The sequence below is a fragment of the Phalangium opilio genome, unplaced genomic scaffold, assembly GCF_054372755.1.
Source record: "Phalangium opilio isolate 3A_F unplaced genomic scaffold, DU_Popi_V2 ptg000019l_1, whole genome shotgun sequence".
Classification (NCBI taxonomy): Eukaryota; Metazoa; Arthropoda; class Arachnida; order Opiliones; family Phalangiidae; genus Phalangium; species Phalangium opilio.
Genome location: NW_028324152.1, coordinates 480,143 through 502,063, shown reverse-complemented (window position 1 = coordinate 502,063; position 21,921 = coordinate 480,143). Strand labels below are relative to the sequence as shown.

The 21,921-nt window shown below is 36.1% G+C and overlaps 27 non-coding genes across 27 annotated transcripts; all 27 read left to right on the top strand.

Annotated features, from left to right (window-relative positions):
- Positions 1–2,177: 2,177 nt before the first annotated feature.
- Positions 2,178–2,250, top strand: TRNAT-UGU (transfer RNA threonine (anticodon UGU)). Its single transcript has one exon. It is a non-coding gene; the product is annotated as a tRNA-Thr (tRNA).
- A 603-nt stretch (positions 2,251–2,853) lies between these two features.
- On the top strand, positions 2,854–2,926 carry TRNAT-AGU (transfer RNA threonine (anticodon AGU)). Its single transcript has one exon. It is a non-coding gene; the product is annotated as a tRNA-Thr (tRNA).
- A 373-nt stretch (positions 2,927–3,299) lies between these two features.
- On the top strand, positions 3,300–3,372 carry TRNAT-CGU (transfer RNA threonine (anticodon CGU)). Its single transcript has one exon. It is a non-coding gene; the product is annotated as a tRNA-Thr (tRNA).
- Positions 3,373–3,504: 132 nt separating this feature from the next.
- Positions 3,505–3,577, top strand: TRNAT-CGU (transfer RNA threonine (anticodon CGU)). Its single transcript has one exon. It is a non-coding gene; the product is annotated as a tRNA-Thr (tRNA).
- A 604-nt stretch (positions 3,578–4,181) lies between these two features.
- Positions 4,182–4,254, top strand: TRNAT-UGU (transfer RNA threonine (anticodon UGU)). Its single transcript has one exon. It is a non-coding gene; the product is annotated as a tRNA-Thr (tRNA).
- Positions 4,255–5,311: 1,057 nt separating this feature from the next.
- TRNAT-UGU (transfer RNA threonine (anticodon UGU)) lies at positions 5,312–5,384 on the top strand. Its single transcript has one exon. It is a non-coding gene; the product is annotated as a tRNA-Thr (tRNA).
- Positions 5,385–5,550: 166 nt separating this feature from the next.
- TRNAT-CGU (transfer RNA threonine (anticodon CGU)) lies at positions 5,551–5,623 on the top strand. Its single transcript has one exon. It is a non-coding gene; the product is annotated as a tRNA-Thr (tRNA).
- An 850-nt stretch (positions 5,624–6,473) lies between these two features.
- TRNAT-CGU (transfer RNA threonine (anticodon CGU)) lies at positions 6,474–6,546 on the top strand. Its single transcript has one exon. It is a non-coding gene; the product is annotated as a tRNA-Thr (tRNA).
- Positions 6,547–6,679: 133 nt separating this feature from the next.
- Positions 6,680–6,752, top strand: TRNAT-CGU (transfer RNA threonine (anticodon CGU)). The gene has a single exon. It is a non-coding gene; the product is annotated as a tRNA-Thr (tRNA).
- Positions 6,753–7,124: 372 nt separating this feature from the next.
- Positions 7,125–7,197, top strand: TRNAT-AGU (transfer RNA threonine (anticodon AGU)). Its single transcript has one exon. It is a non-coding gene; the product is annotated as a tRNA-Thr (tRNA).
- Positions 7,198–7,569: 372 nt separating this feature from the next.
- On the top strand, positions 7,570–7,642 carry TRNAT-CGU (transfer RNA threonine (anticodon CGU)). The gene has a single exon. It is a non-coding gene; the product is annotated as a tRNA-Thr (tRNA).
- Positions 7,643–7,809: 167 nt separating this feature from the next.
- TRNAT-CGU (transfer RNA threonine (anticodon CGU)) lies at positions 7,810–7,882 on the top strand. Its single transcript has one exon. It is a non-coding gene; the product is annotated as a tRNA-Thr (tRNA).
- Positions 7,883–8,287: 405 nt separating this feature from the next.
- On the top strand, positions 8,288–8,360 carry TRNAT-CGU (transfer RNA threonine (anticodon CGU)). Its single transcript has one exon. It is a non-coding gene; the product is annotated as a tRNA-Thr (tRNA).
- A 133-nt stretch (positions 8,361–8,493) lies between these two features.
- Positions 8,494–8,566, top strand: TRNAT-AGU (transfer RNA threonine (anticodon AGU)). Its single transcript has one exon. It is a non-coding gene; the product is annotated as a tRNA-Thr (tRNA).
- Positions 8,567–8,699: 133 nt separating this feature from the next.
- TRNAT-AGU (transfer RNA threonine (anticodon AGU)) lies at positions 8,700–8,772 on the top strand. The gene has a single exon. It is a non-coding gene; the product is annotated as a tRNA-Thr (tRNA).
- A 133-nt stretch (positions 8,773–8,905) lies between these two features.
- Positions 8,906–8,978, top strand: TRNAI-AAU (transfer RNA isoleucine (anticodon AAU)). Its single transcript has one exon. It is a non-coding gene; the product is annotated as a tRNA-Ile (tRNA).
- Positions 8,979–9,350: 372 nt separating this feature from the next.
- TRNAT-CGU (transfer RNA threonine (anticodon CGU)) lies at positions 9,351–9,423 on the top strand. Its single transcript has one exon. It is a non-coding gene; the product is annotated as a tRNA-Thr (tRNA).
- Positions 9,424–9,589: 166 nt separating this feature from the next.
- Positions 9,590–9,662, top strand: TRNAT-CGU (transfer RNA threonine (anticodon CGU)). The gene has a single exon. It is a non-coding gene; the product is annotated as a tRNA-Thr (tRNA).
- Positions 9,663–9,827: 165 nt separating this feature from the next.
- Positions 9,828–9,900, top strand: TRNAT-CGU (transfer RNA threonine (anticodon CGU)). The gene has a single exon. It is a non-coding gene; the product is annotated as a tRNA-Thr (tRNA).
- Positions 9,901–10,066: 166 nt separating this feature from the next.
- On the top strand, positions 10,067–10,139 carry TRNAS-AGA (transfer RNA serine (anticodon AGA)). The gene has a single exon. It is a non-coding gene; the product is annotated as a tRNA-Ser (tRNA).
- Positions 10,140–10,749: 610 nt separating this feature from the next.
- TRNAT-CGU (transfer RNA threonine (anticodon CGU)) lies at positions 10,750–10,822 on the top strand. Its single transcript has one exon. It is a non-coding gene; the product is annotated as a tRNA-Thr (tRNA).
- Positions 10,823–11,226: 404 nt separating this feature from the next.
- Positions 11,227–11,299, top strand: TRNAT-CGU (transfer RNA threonine (anticodon CGU)). Its single transcript has one exon. It is a non-coding gene; the product is annotated as a tRNA-Thr (tRNA).
- A 166-nt stretch (positions 11,300–11,465) lies between these two features.
- Positions 11,466–11,538, top strand: TRNAS-AGA (transfer RNA serine (anticodon AGA)). Its single transcript has one exon. It is a non-coding gene; the product is annotated as a tRNA-Ser (tRNA).
- Positions 11,539–11,909: 371 nt separating this feature from the next.
- Positions 11,910–11,982, top strand: TRNAT-AGU (transfer RNA threonine (anticodon AGU)). The gene has a single exon. It is a non-coding gene; the product is annotated as a tRNA-Thr (tRNA).
- A 166-nt stretch (positions 11,983–12,148) lies between these two features.
- Positions 12,149–12,221, top strand: TRNAT-AGU (transfer RNA threonine (anticodon AGU)). Its single transcript has one exon. It is a non-coding gene; the product is annotated as a tRNA-Thr (tRNA).
- Positions 12,222–12,864: 643 nt separating this feature from the next.
- On the top strand, positions 12,865–12,937 carry TRNAT-AGU (transfer RNA threonine (anticodon AGU)). The gene has a single exon. It is a non-coding gene; the product is annotated as a tRNA-Thr (tRNA).
- A 784-nt stretch (positions 12,938–13,721) lies between these two features.
- TRNAT-AGU (transfer RNA threonine (anticodon AGU)) lies at positions 13,722–13,794 on the top strand. Its single transcript has one exon. It is a non-coding gene; the product is annotated as a tRNA-Thr (tRNA).
- The last annotated feature ends 8,127 nt before the right edge of the window (positions 13,795–21,921 follow it).

Genomic DNA, 21,921 nt, shown 5'->3' with positions numbered 1-21,921 from the left:
AAAGAACAGAAGATGGTGGTGATTAGAAGCCAGTATGTACAGACTGGTGTCCACGTGGAATGGACGAAGACCAGAAGATGGTGGTGATTAGCAGCCAGTAAGAACAGACTAGTGTCCGTGTGGTGTGGACAAAGACCAGAAGATTGGTGGTGTGAGAACTCAAGTAGAGGAGCCATTTCCGTGACTGTGAAAGCAGTTCGGAAATGGCGAACACGTTTGCTCCGATACGCAAACTGCGAACGCGGTCACGTGGGTGTAACAACGGACAGACAGACAGACACACACACAGACAGACACGGCCGTTACAGAACCTCTCCTGGACTACGTCACACGGAGAGGTAAAAATAATAGTTGATTTAGATATGCATATATGCAAACAATAGGGTAACAGCTCCGATGAGATAATTTATTTAATTTACTGAAAAATTCAGCATTCATGTCGCTTCAAAGCAAGGGCTTAGTGGTTAAACCGCCTGTCTCGTAAACAGGAGATCATGAGATCGATTCTCGTCGGAGCCCTGCTGTTATGTTACTTGAACTAGATTTCGTAGCTATTAAATTTTGAAAAATTAACAAGTCGGGAAAACCAAAATATTACCTCTCCGTGTCGAGAAGATTATATAACCTTAAGTATCCAATGAAAACGTCGACCTTTTTGCCCTCATCCTTTCCCGCGCTTTGCGCTTCCGCATTTCATCCTTACTCTCAACATTATCTTCCTCCATTTTACATATAAAAATCAAATACTCACAAAAAGAAGCGGCAAAAACCTGCTGGCTCTTTACAACCACTTAATTTGACTTAATATCCAATTTCCAACAACAATAATATACCGGTAGTTTAATTGACAACCTACTAGCATCGAAATTCTCATTAAGAATGGCTCCCGCGGATAAAAAACGTCAATTTTCAACTAGGTGGGCGTTATCTCATAAGATTTGAAAAATATCATTTGTCTTTTTTACCAATGCCTAGCCGTTTGGATTTTTTAAAGCAGTCTTAGCACCAAAAAATATTTTTGGATGAGGATAAAAAAGGTCTGTCCTCTCGTAATTTTTTAAGCTTTTATCATGATTACTCTATACAACAGTAACAAGGAGTATAAACCCATTAGTGGAAGCAGTATTTTTTTCCCAAAACAATCTCGCTTATGTTTATGCAATGAATGAAATATATCACAATGCACGGGCCTTGATCGATATAGGAGGCAATGAAGGAAATATATCGCATGCACGGGCCTTGGTAGATATAGGAGGCAATGATAATCTCTCTCTTTGCACGAGAGGTTTATCTTTAATATTTAAATAAATATAATTATTTTTAATTATTTTAATCTTCAATAATTAACATTAATAATAGTTAAATCGTTTAAAATAAAGTTATACTTATTATCTTCTCAAACTTTGCTAATATTGACGTTTAAAGTGAAGGGTACCCCTCTTCCCGCTTTCTTCAAATTTTGGGGTATATATACGATTCGTTTCCATTATAATAGTAAGGAAAAACCGCAAATGCGAAAACCTTTGGTAGCGATCCTACCTTAGGGAGGCTAGACGTTTCTCGTAACCCTAGCTGATCGCCGCGTATATCCTAAAACCAAACGATGATAATGGAGTAGAAGCCAATGATACAGATTGGTGTCTATGTGGAATAGACGGAAGACCAGTGGATGGTGGTGTTAGAAGGCAGTGTAAGTGCAGACGGGTGTCAATGTGGAATTGACAAAGAACAGAAGATGGTGGTGATTAGAAGCCAGTATGTACAGACTGGTGTCCACGTGGAATGGACGAAGACCAGAAGATGGTGGTGATTAGCAGCCAGTAAGAACAGACTAGTGTCCGTGTGGTGTGGACAAAGACCAGAAGATTGGTGGTGTGAGAACTCAAGTAGAGGAGCCATTTCCGTGACTGTGAAAGCAGTTCGGAAATGGCGAACACGTTTGCTCCGATACGCAAACTGCGAACGCGGTCACGTGGGTGTAACAACGGACAGACAGACAGACACACACACAGACAGACACGGCCGTTACAGAACCTCTCCTGGACTACGTCACACGGAGAGGTAAAAATAATAGTTGATTTAGATATGCATATATGCAAACAATAGGGTAACAGCTCCGATGAGATAATTTATTTAATTTACTGAAAAATTCAGCATTCATGTCGCTTCAAAGCAAGGGCTCCGTGGCTAAGTGGTTAAAGCGCCTGTCTTGTAAACAGGAGATCAAGAGTTCGATTCTCGTCGGAGCCTCGCTGTTATATTAATTGAACTAGATTTCGAAGCTATTAAATTTTGAAAAATTAAAAATAATAGTTGAATTAGATATGCATATTTGCAAACAATAGTGTAAAAGTTCCCATGAGATAATTTAGTTAATTTACTGAAATATTCAGCATTCATATCGCTTTAAAGCGAGGACTCCCTGGCTTAGTTGTTAAAGCGCCTGTCTCGTAAACAGGAGATCATGAGATCGATTCTCGTCGGAGCCTCGCTGTTATGTTACTTGAACGAGATTTCGTAGCTATTAAATTTTGAAAAATTAAAACAATGGGGTAAAAATTCCGATGAGTTAATTAAGTTAAATTACTGGAATATTCAGCATTCATGTCGCTTCAAAGCAAGGGCTTAGTGGTTAAAGCGCCTGTCTCGTAAACAGGAGATCATGAGATCGATTCTCGTCGGAGCCTCGCTGTTATGTTACTTGAACTAGATTTCGTAGCTATTAAATTTTGAAAAATTAAAAATAATAGTTGATTTAAATATGTATATATGCAAACAATAGGGTAACAGTTCCGATGAGATAATTTAGTTAGTTTACTGAAAAATTCAGCATTCATGTCGCTTCAAAGCAAGGGCTCCGTGGCTTAGTGGTTAAAGCGCCTGTCTAGTAAACAGGAGATCATGAGCTCGATTCTCGTCGGAGCCTCGCTGTTATTTTACTTGATCTAGATTTCGTAACTATTAAATTTTGAAAAAATTAAAAATAATAGTTGATTTAGATATGCATTTATGCAAACAATAGGGTAACAGTTCCGACGAGATAATTTGTTTAATTTAGTGAAATATTCAGCATTCATATCGCTTCAAAGCGAGGGCTCCGTGGCTTAGTTGTTAAAGTGCCTGTCTAGTAAACAGGAGATTATGAGTTCGATTCTCGTTGGAGCCTTGCTGTTACGTTACTTGAACTAGATTTCGTAGCTATTAAAATTTGAAAAGTTAAAACAATAGTGTAAAAATTCCGATGAGTTAATTTAGTTAATTTACTGAAATATTCTGCATTCATATCAATTCAAAGCAAGGGCTCCGTGGCTTAGTGGTTAAAGCGCCTGTCTCGTAACCAGGAGATCATGAGATCGATTCTCGTCGGAGCCTCGCTGTTATGTTACTTGAACGAGATTTCGTAGCTATTAAATTTTGAAAAATTAAAACAATAGGGTAAAAATTCCGATGAGTTAATTTAGTTAAATTACTGGAATATTCGCATTCATGTCACTTCAATGCAAGGGCTCCGTGGCTTAGTGGTTAAAGCGCCTGTCTCGTAAACAGGAGATCACGAGATCGATTCTCGTTGGAGCCTTGCTGTTATGTTACTTGAACTAGATTACGTAGCTATCAAATTTTGAAAAAATTAAAAAAAATAGTTGATTTAGATATTCATTTATGCAAACAATAGGGTAAAGGTTCCGATGAGATAATTCATTTAATTTACTGGAATATTCAGAATTCATATCGCTTCAAAGCAAGGGCTCCGTGGCGTTGTGGTTAAAGCGACTGAGTAGTAAACAGGAGAGCATGAGTTCGATTCTCGTCGGAGCCTCGCTGTTATATTACGTGATCTAGATTTCGTAGCTATTAAAATATGAAAAGTTAAAACAATAGTGTAAAAATTCCGATGAGTTAGTTTAGTTAAATTACTGGAATATTCAGCATTCATGTCGCTTCAAAGCAAGGGCTTAGTGGTTAAACCGCCTGTCTCGTAAACAGGAGATCATGAGATCGATTCTCGTCGGAGCCCTGCTGTTATGTTACTTGAACTAGATTTCGTAGCTATTAAATTTTGAAAAATTAAAAATAATAGTTGATTTAGATATGCATATATGCAAACAATAGGGTAACAGCTCCGATGAGATAATTTATTTAATTTACTGAAAAATTCAGCATTCATGTCGCTTCAAAGCAAGGGCTCCGTGGCTAAGTGGTTAAAGCGCCTGTCTTGTAAACAGGAGATCAAGAGTTCGATTCTCGTCGGAGCCTCGCTGTTATATTAATTGAACTAGATTTCGAAGCTATTAAATTTTGAAAAATTAAAAATAATAGTTGATTTAGATATGCATATATGCAAACAATAGTGTAAAAGTTCCGATGAGATAATTTAGTTAATTTACTGGAATATTCAGAATTCATATCGCTTCAAAGCAAAGGCTCCGTGGCGTAGTGGTTAAAGCGACTGTCTTGTAAACAGGAGATCAAGAGTTCGATTCTCGTCGGAGCCTCGCTGTTATATTAATTGAACTAGATTTCGAAGCTATTAAATTTTGAAAAATTAAAAATAATAGTTGATTTAGATATGCATATTTGCAAACAATAGTGTAAAAGTTCCCATGAGATAATTTAGTTAATTTACTGAAATATTCAGCATTCATATCGCTTTAAAGCGAGGACTCCGTGGCTTAGTTGTTAAAGCGCCTGTCTAGTAAACAGGAGATCAAGAGTTCGATTCTCGTTGGAGCCTTGCTGTTATGTTACTTGAACTAGATTTCGTAGCTATAAAGTTTTGAAAAAATTAAAAATAATAGTTGATTTAGATATGCATTTCTGCAAACAATAGGGTAAAAGTTCCGATGAGATAATTTAGTTAATTTACTGAAATATTCTGCATTCATATCGCTTCAAAGCGAGGGCTCCGTGGCTTAGTTGTTAAAGCGCCTGTCTAGTAAACAGGAGATTATGAGTTCGATTCTCGTTGGAGCCTTGCTGTTATGATACTTGAACTAGATTTCGTAGCTATTAAAATTTGAAAAGTTAAAACAATAGTGTAAAAATTCCGATGAGTTAATTTAGTTAAATTACTGGAATATTCAGCATTCATTTCGCTTCAAAGCAAGGGCTCCGTGGATTAGTGGTTAAAGCGCCTGTCTAGTAATCAGGAGATCATGAGTTCGATTCTCGTCGGACCCTGACTGTTATGTTACTTGAACTAGATTTCGTAGCTATATAATTTTGAAAAATTAAAATAATAGGGCAAAAGTTCCGATGAGATAATTTAGTTAATTTACTGAAATATTCTGCATTCATATCGCTCCAAAGCAAGGGCTCCGTGGCTTAGTGGTTAAAGCGCCTGTCTTGTACACAGGACATCATGAGTTCGATTCTCGTCGGAGCCTCTCTGTTATATTACTTGAACTTGATTTCGAAGCTATTAAATTTTGAAAAATTAAAAATAATAGTTGATTTAGATATGCATTTATGCAAACAATAGGGTAACAGTTCCGATGAGATAATTTAGTTAGTTTACTGAAAAATTCAGCATTCATGTCGCTTCAAAGCAAGGGCTCCGTGGCTTAGTGGTTAAAGCGTCTGTCTCGTAAACAGGAGAGCATGAGTTCGATTCTCGTCGGAGCCTCGCTGTTATATTACTTGAACTAGATTTCGAAGCTATTAAATTTTGAAAAATTAAAAATAATAGTTGATTTAGATATGCATATATGCAAACAATAGTGTAAAAGTCCCGATGAGATAATTTAGTTAATTAACTGAAATATTCAGCATTCATATCGCTTTAAAGCAAGGGCTCCGTGGCTTATTGGTTAAAGCGCCTGGCTAGTAATTAGGTGATCATGAGTTCGATTCTCGTTGGAGCCTCGCTGTTATATTACTTGAACTAGATTTCGTAGCTCTCAAATTTTGAAAAAATTACAAATAATAGTTGATTTAGATATGCATTTATGCAAACAATAGGGTAAAAGTTCCGATGAGATAATTTAGTTAAATTACTGGAATATTCAGCATTCATATTGCTTCAAAGAAAGGACTCCGTGACTTAGTGGTTAAAGCGCCTGTCTCGTAAACCGGAGATCACGAGTTCGATTCTCGTCGGAGCCTCGCTGTTATGTTACTTGAACTAGATTTCGTAGCTATTAAATTTTGAAAAATTAAAAATAATTGTTGATTTAGATATGCATATATGCAAACAATAGTGTAAAAGTCCCGATGAGATAATTTAGTTAATTTACTGAAATATTCTGCATTCATATCGCTTCAATGCAAGGGCTCCGTGGCTTAGTGATTAAAGCGCCTGTCTAGTAAACAGGAGATCATGAGATCGATTCTCGTCGGAGCCTCGCTGTTATGTTACTTGAACGAGATTTCGTAGCTATTAAATTTTGAAAAATTAAAACAATAGGGTAAAAATTCCGATGAGTTAATTTAGTTAAATTACTGGAATATTCGCATTCATGTCACTTCAATGCAAGGGCTCCGTGGCTTAGTGGTTAAAGCGCCTGTCTCGTAAACAGGAGATCACGAGATCGATTCTCGTCGGAGCCCTGCTGTTATGTTACTTGATCTAGATTTCTTAGCTATTAAATTTTAAAAAATTAAAACCTAAGGGTAAAAATTCCGATGAGTTAATTTAGTAAAATTACTGAAATATTCAGCATTCATGTCGCTTTAAAGCAAGGGCTCCGTGGCTTAGTGGTTAAAGCGTCTGTCTCGTAAACAGGAGATCATGAGTTCGATTCTCGTCGGAGCCTCGCTGTTATATTACTTGAACTAGATTTCGAAGCTATTAAATTTTGAAAAATTAAAAATAATAGTTGATTTAGATATGCATATATGCAAACAATAGTGTAAAAGTTCCCATGAGATAATTTAGTTAATTTACTAAAATATTCAGCATTCATATCACTCTAAAGCAAGGGCTCCGTGGCTTATTGGTTAAAGCGCCTGTCTAGTAAACAGGTGATCATGAGTTCGATTCTCGTTGGAGCCTCGCTGTTATGTTACTTGATCTCGATTTCGTAGCTATTAAATTTTGAAAAATTAAAACAATAGGGTGAAAATTCCGATGAGTTAATTTAGTTAAATTACTGGAATATTCAGCATTCATCTCGCTTCAAAGTAAGGGCTCCGTGGCTTAGTGGTTAAAGCGCCTGTCTAGTAAACAGGAGATCATGAGTTCGATTCTCGTCGGAGCCTCGCAGTTATATTACTTGAACTAGATTTCGAAGCTATTAAATTTTGAAAAATTAAAAATAATAGTTGATTTAGATATGCATATATGCAAACAATAGTGTAAAAGTCCCGATGAGATAATTTAGTTAATTAACTGAAATATTCAGCATTCATATCGCTTTAAAGCAAGGGCTCCGTGGCTTATTGGTTAAAGCGCCTGGCTAGTAAACAGGTGATCATTAGTTCGATTCTCGTTGGAGCCTCGCTCTTATGTTACTTGATCTCGATTTCGTAGCTATTAAATTTTGAAAAGTTAAAACAATAGTTGTAAAATTCCGATGAGTTAATTTAGTTAAATTACTTTAATATTCAGCATTCATATTGCTTCAAAGAAAGGGCTCCGTGACTTAGTGGTTAAAGCGCCTGTCTCGTAAACAGGAGATCATGAGTTCGATTCTCGTCGGAGCCTCGCTGTTATATTACTTTAACTAGATTTCGTAGCTGTGAAATTTTGAAAAAATTAAAATTAATAGTGGATTTAGATATGCATTTATGCAAACAATAGGGTAACAGTTCCGATGAGATAATTTAGTTAATTTACTGGAATATTCAGAAATCATATCGCTTCAAAGCAAGGGCTCCGTGGCTTAGTGGTTAAAGCGCCTGTCTCGTAAACAGGAGATCATGAGTTCAATTCTCGTCGGAGCCTCGATGTTATGTCACTTGAACTAGATTTCGTAGCTATTAAATTTTGAAAAATTAAAAATAATAGTTGATTTAGATATGCCTATATGCAAACAATAGTGTAAAATCTCCGATGAGATAATTTAGTTAATTTACTGAAATATTCAGCATTCATATCGCTTCAAAGCAAGGGCTCCGTGGGTTAGTGGTTAAAGCGCCTGTCTAGTAAACAGGAGATCATGAGTTCTATTCTCGTCGGAGCCTCGCTGTTATATCACTTGAACGAGATTTCGAAGCTATTTAATTTTGAAAAATTAAAAATTATAGTTGATTTAGATATGCATATATGCGAACAATAGTGTAAAAGTTTCCATGAGTTAATTTAGTTAAATTACTGGAATATTCAGCATTCATGTCGCTTCAAAGCAATGGCTCCGTGGCTTAGTGGTTAAAGCGCCTGTATCGTAAACTGGAGATCATGAGTTCGATTCTCGTCGGAGCCTCGCTGTTAAGTTACTTGAAGTAGATTTCGTAGCTATATAATTTTGAAAAATTAAAATAATAGGGCAAAAGTTCCGATGAGATAATTTAGTTAATTTACTGAAATATTCAGAATTCAAATCGCTTCAAAGCAAGGGCTCCGTGGCTTAGTGGTTAAAGCGCCTGTCTAGTAAACAGGAGATCATGAGTTCGATTCTCGTCGGAGCCTTGCTGTTATGTTACTTGATCTAGATTTCGTAGCTATTAAATTTTGAAAAATTAAAACAATATTGTAAAAATTCCGATGAGTTAATTTAGTTAAATTATTGGAATATTCAGCATCCATGTCGCTTCAAAGCAAGGGCTCCGTGGCTTAGTGGTTAAAGCGCCTGTCTAGTAAACAGGAGATCATGAGTTCGATTCTCGTCGGAGCCTCGCTGTTATGTTACTTGAACTATATTTCGTAGCTATATAATTTTGAAAAATTAAAATAATAGGGCAAAAGTTCCGATGATATAGTTTAGTTAATTTACTGAAATATTCTGCATTCATATCGCTCCAAAGCAAGGGCTCCGTGGCCTAGTGGTTAAAGTGCCTGTCTAATAAACAGGAGATCATGAGTTCGATTCTCGTCGGAGCCTCGCTGTTATATTACTTGAACTAGATTTCGAAGCTATTAAATTTTGAAAAATTAAAAATAATAGTTGATTTAGATATGCATATATGCAAACAATAAAGTAAAAGTTCCCATGAGATAATTTAGTTAATTTACTGAAATATTCAGCATTCATATCGCTTTAAAGCAAGGGCTCCGTGGCTTATTGGTTAAAGCGCCTGTCTAGTAAACAGATGATCATGATTTTGATTCTCGTTGGAGCCTCGCTCTTATGTTACTTGATCTCGATTTCGTAGCTATTAAATTTTGAAAAGTTAAGACAATAGTGTAAAAATTCCGATGAGTTAATTTAATTAAATTACTGGAATATTCAGTATTCATATTGCTTCAAGGAAAGGGCACCGTGGCTTAGTGGTTAAAGCGCCTGTCTCGTAAACAGGAGATCATGAGTTCAGTTCTCGTCGGAGCCTCGCTGTTATATCACTTGAACGAGATTTCGAAGCTATTAAATTTTGATAAATTAAAAAAAATAGTTGATTTAGATATGAATATATGCAAACAATAGTGCAAAAGTTCCCATGAGTTAATTTAGTTAAATTACTGGAATATTCAGCATTCATGTCGCTTCAAAGCAAGGGCTCCGTGGCTTAGTGGTTAAAGCGCCTGTCTCGTAAACTGGAGATCATGAGTTCGATTCTCGTAGGAGCTCGCTGTTATGTTACTTGAACTACATTTCGTAGCTATTAAATTTTGAAAAATTAAAAATAATAGTTGATTTATATATGCCTATATGCAAACAATAGTGTAAAAGTTCCGATGAGATAATTTAGTTAATTTACTGAAATATTCAGAATTCATATCGCTTCAAAGCAAGGGCTCCGTGGCTTAGTGGTTAAAGCGCCTGTCTCGTAAACAGGAGATCATGAGTTCAATTCTCGTCGGATCCTCGCTGTTATATCACTTGAACGAGATTTCGAAGCTATTAAATTTTGAAAAATTAAAAATAATAGTTGATTTAGATATGCATATATGCAAACAATAGAGTAAAAGTTCCGATGATATAATTTAGTTAATTTTCTGAAATTTTCAGCATTCATATCGCTTCAAAGCAAGGGCTCCGTGGCTTAGTGGTTAAAGCGCCAGTCTAGAAAACAGGAGATCATGAGTTCGATTCTCGTCGGAGCCTCGCTGTTATGTTACTTGAACTAGATTTCGTAGCTATTAAATTTTGAAAAATTAAAAATAATATTTGATTTAGATATGCCTATATGCAAACAATAGTGTAAAAATTCCGATGATATAATTAGTTAACTTACTGAAATATTCAGCATTCATATCGCTTCATAGCAAGGGCTCCGTGGCTTAGTGGTTAAAGGGCCTGTCTAGTAAACAGGAGATCATGAGATCGATTCTCGTCGGAGCCTCGCTGTTATATTACTTGAACTAGATTTCGAAGCTATTAAATTTTGAAAAATTAAAAATAATAGTTGATTTAGATATGCATATATGCAAACAATAGTGTAAAAGTTCCCATGAGATAATTTAGTTAATTTACTGAAATATTCAGCATTCATATCGCTTTAAAGCAAGGGCTCCGTGGCTTATTGGTTAAAGCGCCTGTCTAGTAAACAGATGATCATGATTTTGATTCTCGTTGGAGCCTCGCTCTTATGTTACTTGATCTCGATTTCGTAGCTATTAAATTTTGAAAAGTTAAGACAATAGTGTAAAAATTCCGATGAGTTAATTTAATTAAATTACTGGAATATTCAGTATTCATATTGCTTCAAGGAAAGGGCACCGTGGCTTAGTGGTTAAAGCGCCTGTCTCGTAAACAGGAGATCATGAGTTCAGTTCTCGTCGGAGCCTCGCTGTTATATCACTTGAACGAGATTTCGAAGCTATTAAATTTTGATAAATTAAAAAAAATAGTTGATTTAGATATGCATATATGCAAACAATAGTGCAAAAGTTCCCATGAGTTAATTTAGTTAAATTACTGGAATATTCAGCATTCATGTCGCTTCAAAGCAAGGGCTCCGTGGCTTATTGGTTAAAGCGCCTGTCTCGTAAACTGGAGATCATGAGTTCGATTCTCGTAGGAGCTCGCTGTTATGTTACTTGAACTGCATTTCGTAGCTATTAAATTTTGAAAAATTAAAAATAATAGTTGATTTATATATGCCTATATGCAAACAATAGTGTAAAAGTTCCGATGAGATAATTTAGTTAATTTACTGAAATATTCAGAATTCATATCGCTTCAAAGCAAGGGCTCCGTGGCTTAGTGGTTAAAGCGCCTGTCTCGTAAACAGGAGATCATGAGTTCAATTCTCGTCGGATCCTCGCTGTTATATCACTTGAACGAGATTTCGAAGCTATTAAATTTTGAAAAATTAAAAATAATAGTTGATTTAGATATGCATATATGCAAACAATAGAGTAAAAGTTCCGATGATATAATTTAGTTAATTTTCTGAAATTTTCAGCATTCATATCGCTTCAAAGCAAGGGCTCCGTGGCTTAGTGGTTAAAGCGCCAGTCTAGAAAACAGGAGATCATGAGTTCGATTCTCGTCGGAGCCTCGCTGTTATGTTACTTGAACTAGATTTCGTAGCTATTAAATTTTGAAAAATTAAAAATAATATTTGATTTAGATATGCTTATATGCAAACAATAGTGTAAAAATTCCGATGATATAATTAGTTAACTTACTGAAATATTCAGCATTCATATCGCTTCATAGCAAGGGCTCCGTGGCTTAGTGGTTAAAGGGCCTGTCTAGTAAACAGGAGATCATGAGATCGATTCTCGTCGGAGCCTCGCTGTTATATTACTTGATCTAGATTTCGTAGCTATTAAAATTTGAAAAGTTGAAACAATAGTGTAAAAATTCCGATGAGTTAATTTAGTTAAATTACTGGAATATTCAGCATTCATGTCGCTTCAAAGTAAGGGCTCCGTGGCTTAGTGGTTAAAGCGCCTGTCTAGTAATCAGGAGATCATGAGTTCGATTCTCGTCGGAGCCTTCCTGTTATATTACTTGAACTAGATTTCGAAGCTATTAAATTTTGAAAAATTAAAAATAATAGTTGATTTAGATATGCATATATGCAAACAATAGTGTAAAAGTTCCCATGAGTTAATTTAGTTAAATTACTGGAATATTCAGCATTCATGTCGCTTCAAAGCAAGGGCTCCGTGGCTTAGTGGTTAAAGCGCCTGTCTAGTAAACAGGAGATAATGAGTTCGATTCTCGTCGGAGCCTCGCTGTTATGTTTCTTGAACTAGATTTCGTAGCTATGAAATTTTTAAAAAATTAAAAATAATAGTTGATTTAGATATGCATATATGCAAACAATAGTGTAAAAGTTCCGATGATATAATTTAGTTAATTTACTGAAATATTCAGCATTCATATCGCTTCAAAGCTAGGGGTCCGTGGCTTAGTGGTTAAAGCGCCTGTCTAGTAAACAGGAGATAATGAGTTCGATTCTCGTCGGAGCTCGCTGTTATGTTACTTGAACTAGATTTCGTAGCTATTAAATTTTGAAAAATTAAAAATAATAGTTGATTTAGATATGCCTATATGCAAACAATAGTGTAAAAGTTCCGATGATATAATTTAGTTAATTTACTGAAATATTCAGCATTCATATCGCTTCATAGCAAGGGCTCCGTGGCTTAGTGGTTAAAGCGCCTGTCTAGTAAACAGGAGATAATGAGTTCGATTCTCGTCGGAGGTCGCTGTTATGTTACTTGAACTAGATTTCGTAGCTATTAAATTTTGAAAAATTAAAAATAATAGTTGATTTAGATATGCCTATATGCAAACAATAGTGTAAAAGTTCCGACGAGATAATTTAGTAAATTTACTGAAATATTCAGCATTTATATCGCTTCAAAGCAAGGGCTCCGTGGCTTAGTGGTTAAAGCGCCTGTCTAGTAAACAGGAGATCATGAGTTCTATTCTCGTCGGAGCCTTGCTCTTATGTTACTTGATCTAGATTTCGTGGCTATTAAATTTTGAAAAATTGAAACAATAGGGTAAAAATTCCGATGGGTTAAATCACGGAAAATTACTGGAATATTCTGCATTCATGTCGCTTCAAAGCAAGGGCTCCGTAGCTTAGTGGTTAAAGTGCCTGTCTCGTAAACCGGAGATCATGAGTTCGTTTCTCGTCGGAGCTTCGCGGTTATATTACTTGAACTAGATTTCGTAGCTATAATATTTTGAAAAAATTAAAAATAATTGTTGATTTAGATATGCATTTATACAAACAATAGGGTAAAAGTTCCGATGAGATAATTTAGTTAATTTACTGAAATATTCACCATTCATATCGCTTCAAAGCAAGGGCTCCGTGGCTTAGTGGTTTAAGCGCCTGTCTAGTAAAAAGGAGATCATGAGTTCGATTCTCGTCGGATCCTCGCTGTTTTTTACTTGAGCTAGATTTCGTAGCTATTAAATTTTGAAAAATTAAAACAATAGGGTAAAAATTCCAATGAGTTTATTTAGTAAAATTACTGGAATATTTAGAATTCATGTCGATTTAAAGCAAGGGCTCCGTGGCTTAGTGGTTAAAGCGCCTATCTAGTAAACAGGAGATCATGAGTTCTATTCTCGTCGGAGCCTTGCTCTTATGTTACTTGATCTAGATTTCGTGGCTATTAAATTTTGAAAAATTGAAACAATAGGGTAAAAATCCGCTGAGTTAATTTAGTTAAATTACTGGAATATTCTGCATTCATGTCGCTTCAAAGCAAGGGCGCCGTGGCTTAGTGGTTAAAGCGCCTGTCTAGTAAACAGGAGATCATGAGTTCGATTCTCGTCGGAGCCTCGCTGATATGTTACTTGAACTAGATTTCGTAGCAAGGGTTATTCCCCCTATTATCGGACGCTCCTATTATCGGACACATTTTTAAAAGTTCTTTGTAAAACTGCCGAGGAAAAAAGGAACACTGTATGTTACCTAGTTTTAAAGAGGGTGTCGAAATCTGTATGTTGCATGAGTAGTATATTAATGAGAGAACGGGATGGGTATGAATTTGCCATAGAGATAACATGGGGTATGATACCCTATGGGAAAATTAACATTGGGTATGAAAATTCGACGGTCTCTAACTTTTCCGAAGCGGCTTTTTTGTGCACCTTGGACGGCACGGAGAGTACGTAAGTCTCACGGTAAAATGAGAACAGAGCGGGACGGGTATGGACCATAGAAATAACATTGGTTGTATAAGTTTTGCCGCCTCATAGTACAGACTGTTAAATAAGTCTTTTAGCGTTGCGTTTTTCGCACATATTTTACTATATTTCAAAACCTATTCAAGCTAGCGCTCTGGAATAAAGTGCGCTATAAAAGTTTTGCATTCCTCTTTCATATTTTACCCGTTCCACAGTTGTCCTTTGCATACTTATACCGGAAACCGGAAATGTCAAAATTATCAACTTTGAAAATATTGATTTTTTGAGGATATAAATGCGATTTTCGGATTCCTTGGGGTCGATTCATATTTGAAAAGTGTTCACCAAATTCAATTCGGATGAATAGGTCACGAGTAATAAGCCTTTAATCAAAATCTGGCAACATCGATTTAAATGGCGATAATTCATCATCGAGTATCGAATCTTTGTCGTAATAATGCATGTTAGATGTTATGGCACCTTATGCGTATATATATGATTGGTCTTGTGGCGCAATACTTTGAAACAAATCAGACGTTCATTAAAGGGATGGTGAAGTGGAAAATAAAGTAATTTTTTATTGATTCTTCTATGAGACCAATCTGCATAGTGAAACCTCCAAGAAATAACGCCGAACGATTTTTAAACGACAATTAGTTAGAAATTTTAGATTTAATTTTTAGTAAATCAATTTATCGCGAGATTTGAAAAAAAAATGCACGATGTGACAATTGTGGCGCGAGACATGGAGCGTGCCACGAAAATTTTGTTAACAAAAAGGCACGGCGTTACGCGATTGGTCGGAGGTCCTTATTTAAAATTATTCTTAAAATCTTAGCCTAATTTGAATATTAAAATCAATGGGAGGTATTTCCTAAATTTTTCATTATACAGACTGGTCTTATAATTAGTAGAAGAATCGATAAATAAAACACTTTAATTTCCACTTCACGCTCCCTTTAAGAGAAAACTCGCGTCTTTTGAAGAGGAGAAGCGGTTTCGCTAAACGAAGCCTGGGGTTGCCAAAAGCCTCCCGCGTTTAGCGCAAATGTGAGGCCATTGAAAGATCTTTATTTTAGAAACAGGAATAGGGAACATAGTAATGTGGGCGCGAGTAAAAGTCCCGGACCCCTTTGCTCAGGACGGTGGGATATGAAAGAAGACGCTGGTCATAGCGACAAAGGTAAAAAGGAATTATGTATTTTTCGCCGTCCCAGTAAGCAACGTCATAAAATCCTAGTTTAAGTGAGCCAATCTGAAATTTTAAACTTTTTATTACGTGTTGGAGGGAGGGGCTCTATACTGGGCTATGAGTCGGACTGAATTAAACGCTAACCGTTCTCTATTCCTATCTCTAAAATTAAGTCTATCTCTGTTGAGGCTTAATAATAAAGCCGACCGCAACCAAAGCATGGGCAAAGGCGTATTTCACAACTGACGTTCAAATGGAAAAGCCTAAAAATTAAATGAAAAAAAAAATGAATGCCGGTAAGAATGATCACAACCGAAAATAACAGCTAACAGCTAAAACGAACCCGAACTTGAAGTTGGTCTCTCTGTGCTGCTGGTCTGCTACTCCTTTCGTTTATTTTCTATGGCAAAAATACTAACTTTGGGAGGTATTGGGGATATTACGCCATTTTGTGTTTTAAGACTTTTATTGTGTAGGAATGAAAACGACCCTGTTTAAAGAAACTTTGGATAATTTTTAATATTTAGTTAAAAGTTGAAATTTATTTATAAAATTTGGACGAAAATTTTTAAATAACAAGACTTTCTTTGAGTTTCAAATCCAAGAATGTTCGTGTGCTTTATTGAACTCTTTTTTACAAAAAAGACAGTCACTTTCAGTTTCAATTGTTGCTTTTATTGGACATCCCCTAGCCGTTAAAGGAAGGATGAAGAGGAAAAATAAAGTGATTTTTTGATCGATTTTTCTTATTATGAGACCATTATATGCACAGTGAAACATCCAGGAAATACAGTCTCCGAATGATTTTAAAATTCAAATTAGGTTCAGATTTTAAAGATAATTTGAAGTAAGCACCACTGACTAATAGCTTAACGCCCTGCCTTCCTGTTAACAAAATTTCCGTTGCACGCTCTATATCGTGCACCACGATAGTCACATCGCAAGCAACTTTTATTAAATCTCGCGATAAATTTCATTCGGCATGGAGCGTGCCACGAGAATTTTGTCAATAGGAAGGCAGGGCGTTACGCGATGGGTCGGAGGTCATTATTTCAAATCTTCCGTAAAATCTGAACCTAATTGGAGTTTCAAAACCATTGGGAGATATTTTCTGGATGTTTCACTATGCAGAATGGTGTTATAATTAGTAGAAGAATCGATAAAAAATTATTTGATTTTTCATTTCACCCTCTCATTAAACACATTCTCAATCGTATTCTAAAAGGCAGACATAAACTCTAATGTAATTAGGAGGTAGAGCATTGTAATATTAAAAATAGAGATGCGCCCTGTTCGCTGGTATTTTTTCCTCCGTATGAGTAACCAGCCCACGTCGTGACCGGTATTAATATTAATAACCTGATAATTATTCTTGACTAACTTAAAACATTGTTTTAGTGTATGGTTTCAGGCTCAGCACAACGAATTCCCAGCCCATGCGTCCCGACTCGTTGCAAGATTTTTGGAGAACGAAGGAATTAACGCTTTGGATTGGTCCGACTTGAACCCGATTTAGCGTTTATGTCTGTCATTTAATAAAAGATTAAAAATGTGTTTAAGGGCTACGAGAGGTTAAGTAAAATATTAAGCTTCAATTGAAACTGAAAGTGACGGTCTTGTTTGTAATAGATAGTTCAAGAACGCAGACGGTATTTCCTGGATGTTTCAGTATGCAAAATGGTCTTATAATTAGAAGAAGAATCGATAAAAAAATTACTTTATTTTTCCTCTTCATCCTTCCTTTAACGACTAGGGGATGTCCAATAAAAGCAACAATTGAAACTGAAAGTGACTGTCTTTTTTGTAAAAAAAGAGTTCAATAAAGCACACGAACATTCTTCAATTTGAAACTCAAAGGAAGTCTTGTTATTTAAATATTTTCGTCCAAATTTTATAAAAAAATTTCAACTTTTAACTAAATATTAAAATTTATCCAAAGTTTCTTTAAACAGGGTCGTTTTCTTTCCTACACAATAAAAGTCTTAAAAAGTTAAAACACAAATGGCCTAATATCCCAATACCTCCCTAAGCTAGTATTTTTGCCATTGAAAATAAACGAAAGGAGTAGCAGACAGCAGCGCAGAGAGATTAACTTCAAGTGTTTACCGTTCGGGTTCGTTTTAGCTGTTCGCTGTTATTTTCAGTTGTGATCATTCTTACCGGCATTCATTTTTTTTCATTTAATTTTTAGGTTTTTCCGTCGGTAGCTTTGAACGTCAGTTGTGAAATACGCCTTTGCCCATGCTTTGATTGTGGTCGGCTTTATTATTAAGCCTCAATAGAGATAGATTTAATTTTAGAAGCAGGATTCGAGAACGGTTAGTGTTTAATTCAGTCCGACTCATGGCCCAGTATAGAGCCCTCCCTCTAACGCGTGATGAAAAGTTTAAATTTTCGTATTGCTCAATTAAACTACGTTTTGCTGACGTTACTGACGGGATCAGCAAAAAATACGTTATTCCTTTTTACCTTTTTCGCTTTGACACGCCTCTTCTTTCATACCCCTCCTTTCCCTGGAAGGGGGTCCGGGAATTTGACGCGTTCCTAGATTACTCTATTCTCTATTCCCACTTCTAAAATTAAATCTTTCAATGGCCTCACATTTGCGCTAAACGCGGGAGGCTATAGCCAACCTCAGGCTCCGTTTAGCGAAGCTCAATCGCGTAGCGAACATTCCTAGCATAGAAGCCCTCTCCTCTGAAGTTGTTTCTTATTTGGAATAGTCGAATATGTCTATTTGAAGGGATCTCGTGAACCGCATACGTCATCATGAATGAGATTTTCTCTAGGCTGCAATGAATCGGGCTGAAGACCTAGACGTAATTAATATGAGTTCTAAATATTATGATATCATGGCCCAAATAACAAAATTTTCAAACCGCATCTCTCCTTCAAAGACGCAAGTTTTCTCTTAAAGGGAGTGGGAAATGGAAAATAAAGTGATTTTTTTATTGATTCTTCTACCAGTATGCATAATGAAAAATTCAGGAAATACCTCCCATTGATTTTAATATTCAAATTAGGTTAAGATTTTAAGAATAATTTCAAAAAAGGAACTCCGACCAATCCCGTAACGCCGTGCCTTTTCGTTAACAAAATTTTCGAGGCACACTCCATGTCTCGCGCCACAATTGTCACATCGTGCAAATTTTTTCAAGTCTCGCGATAAATATATTCAACACGGAGCGTGCCAAGAGAAAATTGTTGATAAAAAGGCGGGGCGCTACGCGATTGGTCGGAGATCCCTACTTAAAATTATCCATGAAATTTCTAACTAATTGTCGTTTAAAAATCGTTCGGTGTTATTTCCTGGATGTTTCACGATGCAGATTGGTCTTATAGAAGAATTAATAAAAAATTACTTTATTTTCCACTTCACCATCCCTTTAATGAACGTCTGATTTGTTTCAAAGTATTGCGCCAAAAGACCAATCATATATATATGCATAAAGTGTCATAACATCTAACAAGCATTATTACGACAAAGATTCGATACTCGATTATGAATTATCGCCAATCTAACAAAAGTTGCCAGATTTTGAATAAAGGCTGATTACTCGTGACCTATTCATCCAAATTGAATTTCGAGAACACTTTTCAAATATGAATCGACCCCAAGGAATCCGAAAATCGCATTTATATCTTCGAGAATCCAATATTTTCAAAGTTGATAATTTTGACATTTCCGGTTTCCGGTATAAGTATGCAAAGGACAACTTTGGAACGGGTAAAAAATGAAAGAGAAATGCAAAACTTTTATAACGCACTTTATTCCAGAGCGCTAGCTTGAATAGTTTTTGAAATATAGTAAAATATGTGCGAAAAACGCAACGCGCAAAGACTTTTTTAACAGTCTGTACGATAGAGGCTGACAAAGGTAGTACGGAGGGTCCGTACATAAATCGACGAGGGGGATTGAATTCTTACCGTTTCAGAGTACGGGGAAGACCGAATTAATTTTACGAAAATTATTTGCCTAATCATCGGTGCTTTCCCTAGTATATTACGGGAGTCTGGGGTCGAAAGAGTTCTCAAATTTCCCATCCGAGAGAGAGATAGCTCTAGTTTCGTTACGATGAGAGAACTCGAGGTTTGGAATTTCATAAACTGTTTATGCGCGCCTTTCACCCATACAAGCCAGTTGTCTGCGGCGGTGGTGTTTTTTTTAATTAGATAAATCGGAATATAGGAGAGAAGAAAATTAAGCTAAATTTTGACGGTCTTTGAACGAATCGCGTACGGTTGGATATAAGAGATGAGAAAAGTTGGGTATACGTACAGGGTGATAGAAGAAACATGAGGCATGGATAAGGGATATACCCTATGGAATATTACCATAGGTATATACATGTATATACATGTTATATGGATTATAGTATTATTATTATATTATTATATTATGTCTATATTATGAAGCAAAAGAGGAATATCTTTCGGAGAGAATGGTACAAAGTTCAACAAAATTTTCGAGGAAAATTTACTATATAGAGCTGAATTTTTACATTTTAAACATCATTCTGAATTACCTTCTTCGAGTCTCTTACACCTCAGAATTTACATAATAATATGATGTAAGTATGGTAGTTTATACCTTGATATTTTACAGTATTTACAAGATATTTTCGAAACTTATAGGAATCCTCTCAAGACTTTCCCTATTTCTACCACCAAAGGGGTAACGGTTATTCCAGATTGTAACATTTTTATCGGAACTTTGGATGGAAGTGTGGGCATTGCTTTAACAGAAAGTCATTTCAAAAAACTTCGGGACAAGAACGATCAAATATCTTCCTTCTTGGAAAGCGATTCCATTGAAAACTCTTCGTTTTTCTTCGAATGATCGGAAACAAGACGAGTCCAGCTAAGCATTTTCCAAAATCGGAGAGTGGTGGACGTGAGAGAAATCATCCTCGGAACTGGGACGAATTATGGAAAGCAGTACCTAACCAAAAGGGGTTTTACCATATCGCAATACCCTTGGAAGACCTTGATGGACAAATACGACGAAATCATAGCGTATCACAACGAGGTGAAACGGGTCTTCAAAAATATCAAAAGAGACGTACTGGACCATATTACTGAATACGTGGATAAGCAATGCAATGGTTGTAAAATTGATCATCCCTCACAAAAACAACACGATTGTCTGATGATTGATTGGAACACCCGTTTAGACACGTATTTTGTAGACGCGATGGATACTATTAGTTATTCCGAAATTACCCATAAAATTGACACCTTTTTAAATGAGGATATTCGCGATGCGATTATGTCTTTCATTGTATGTAACGCTAGAAAGATGTTGTATAAAACTGAAGATTTTTAAACAATAAATAATTGGTATTAAAGTCTCAATTCTCTATATCGTAGCTCATTTAAAATCATGGACCCAGTGATGAAGCATCCGTTCACTGGGCAATTGCGAAATTAATTAAGCATAATGCATCCTGCATTTCCCCACCTCCCCAAAGAATAGTTTGGTGTTATACAGAGCATCAAGAGAAATTATTTAATTCCGTGTTGGAAAATAATCCTAACGTTGAGTTTCACGAGGGTTTATTAGACCCGAGCAATTTGAATCCCGAGGTTAGAAATTTTATAATCCTCGACGATCTATTATGCGAAATAGCTAATAACAAAGACGTCACTAACTTATTTATTCGAGGTTCCCATCACCGTAACACTTCGGTACTCATTCTAATGCAAAATTTGTTTTATCACGGGAAAGAAGTTAGGACCCTCAATTTAAATTCCCAATACCTCGTAATTTTTCGTTCGGCTAGAGACGTCTCCAGTGTCTTAAATATCGCTAAACAAATTTCCCCTTCTAATACCAAGTTTATTGTCGATGCATTTCGTCAAGCCGTGGCGAAACCATACGGTTATTTATTCATCGACCTGAAGCCAAACACTGCAGATGAATATCGACTGCGAACGGGAATAATACCGGGGGAAGAAGCCGCTTTTTTTGTACCGAAATAAAATGGCTATATCAACATCAAAACGGGTGTGTAAGAACTTGAATTTTTTAAAATTTTTGAGCACCTGTAACGCGAAACAGAGGAAGGCTATCATCAAACTATCGAATCGTGACGCTATATTAGCCTTAGTCGAATGTTGTATAAATGTACTACGCGGTAACATTCAACTAACAGACGGGCAAAAGATACGATTGAAGAAACACCGTAATGTGTTGCATAAACTTTGTAGAAAAATTCCTCTTGCTAAGAGAAAACAGATTCTAGTTCAGAAAGGGGGTTTTCTCCCAATTTTTTTAGCACCGTTACTCTCAATCATTAGTTCAGTTGCTGGCTCTGCCATAAATCGTGCCATAAATAAATAAATGGCTCGGAAAATGATTTTGGTGTCCGAAGACGCTTTACGTCGAATGAAAAATACTAATACCGAAGATGTCGCTCCCGAATCGGACATACCATCCTTGGATAAAGAAATGAAAACTATTCTCGACAACCCTCGTATTTGCGAATCGGAGAAATTAACTTTATATAATCAAACTTTGCAACGACACATTGCATCTAATCGGAAACCAGTTGAAAAACACAATCAATCAGTGAAAAAAACCTGGTA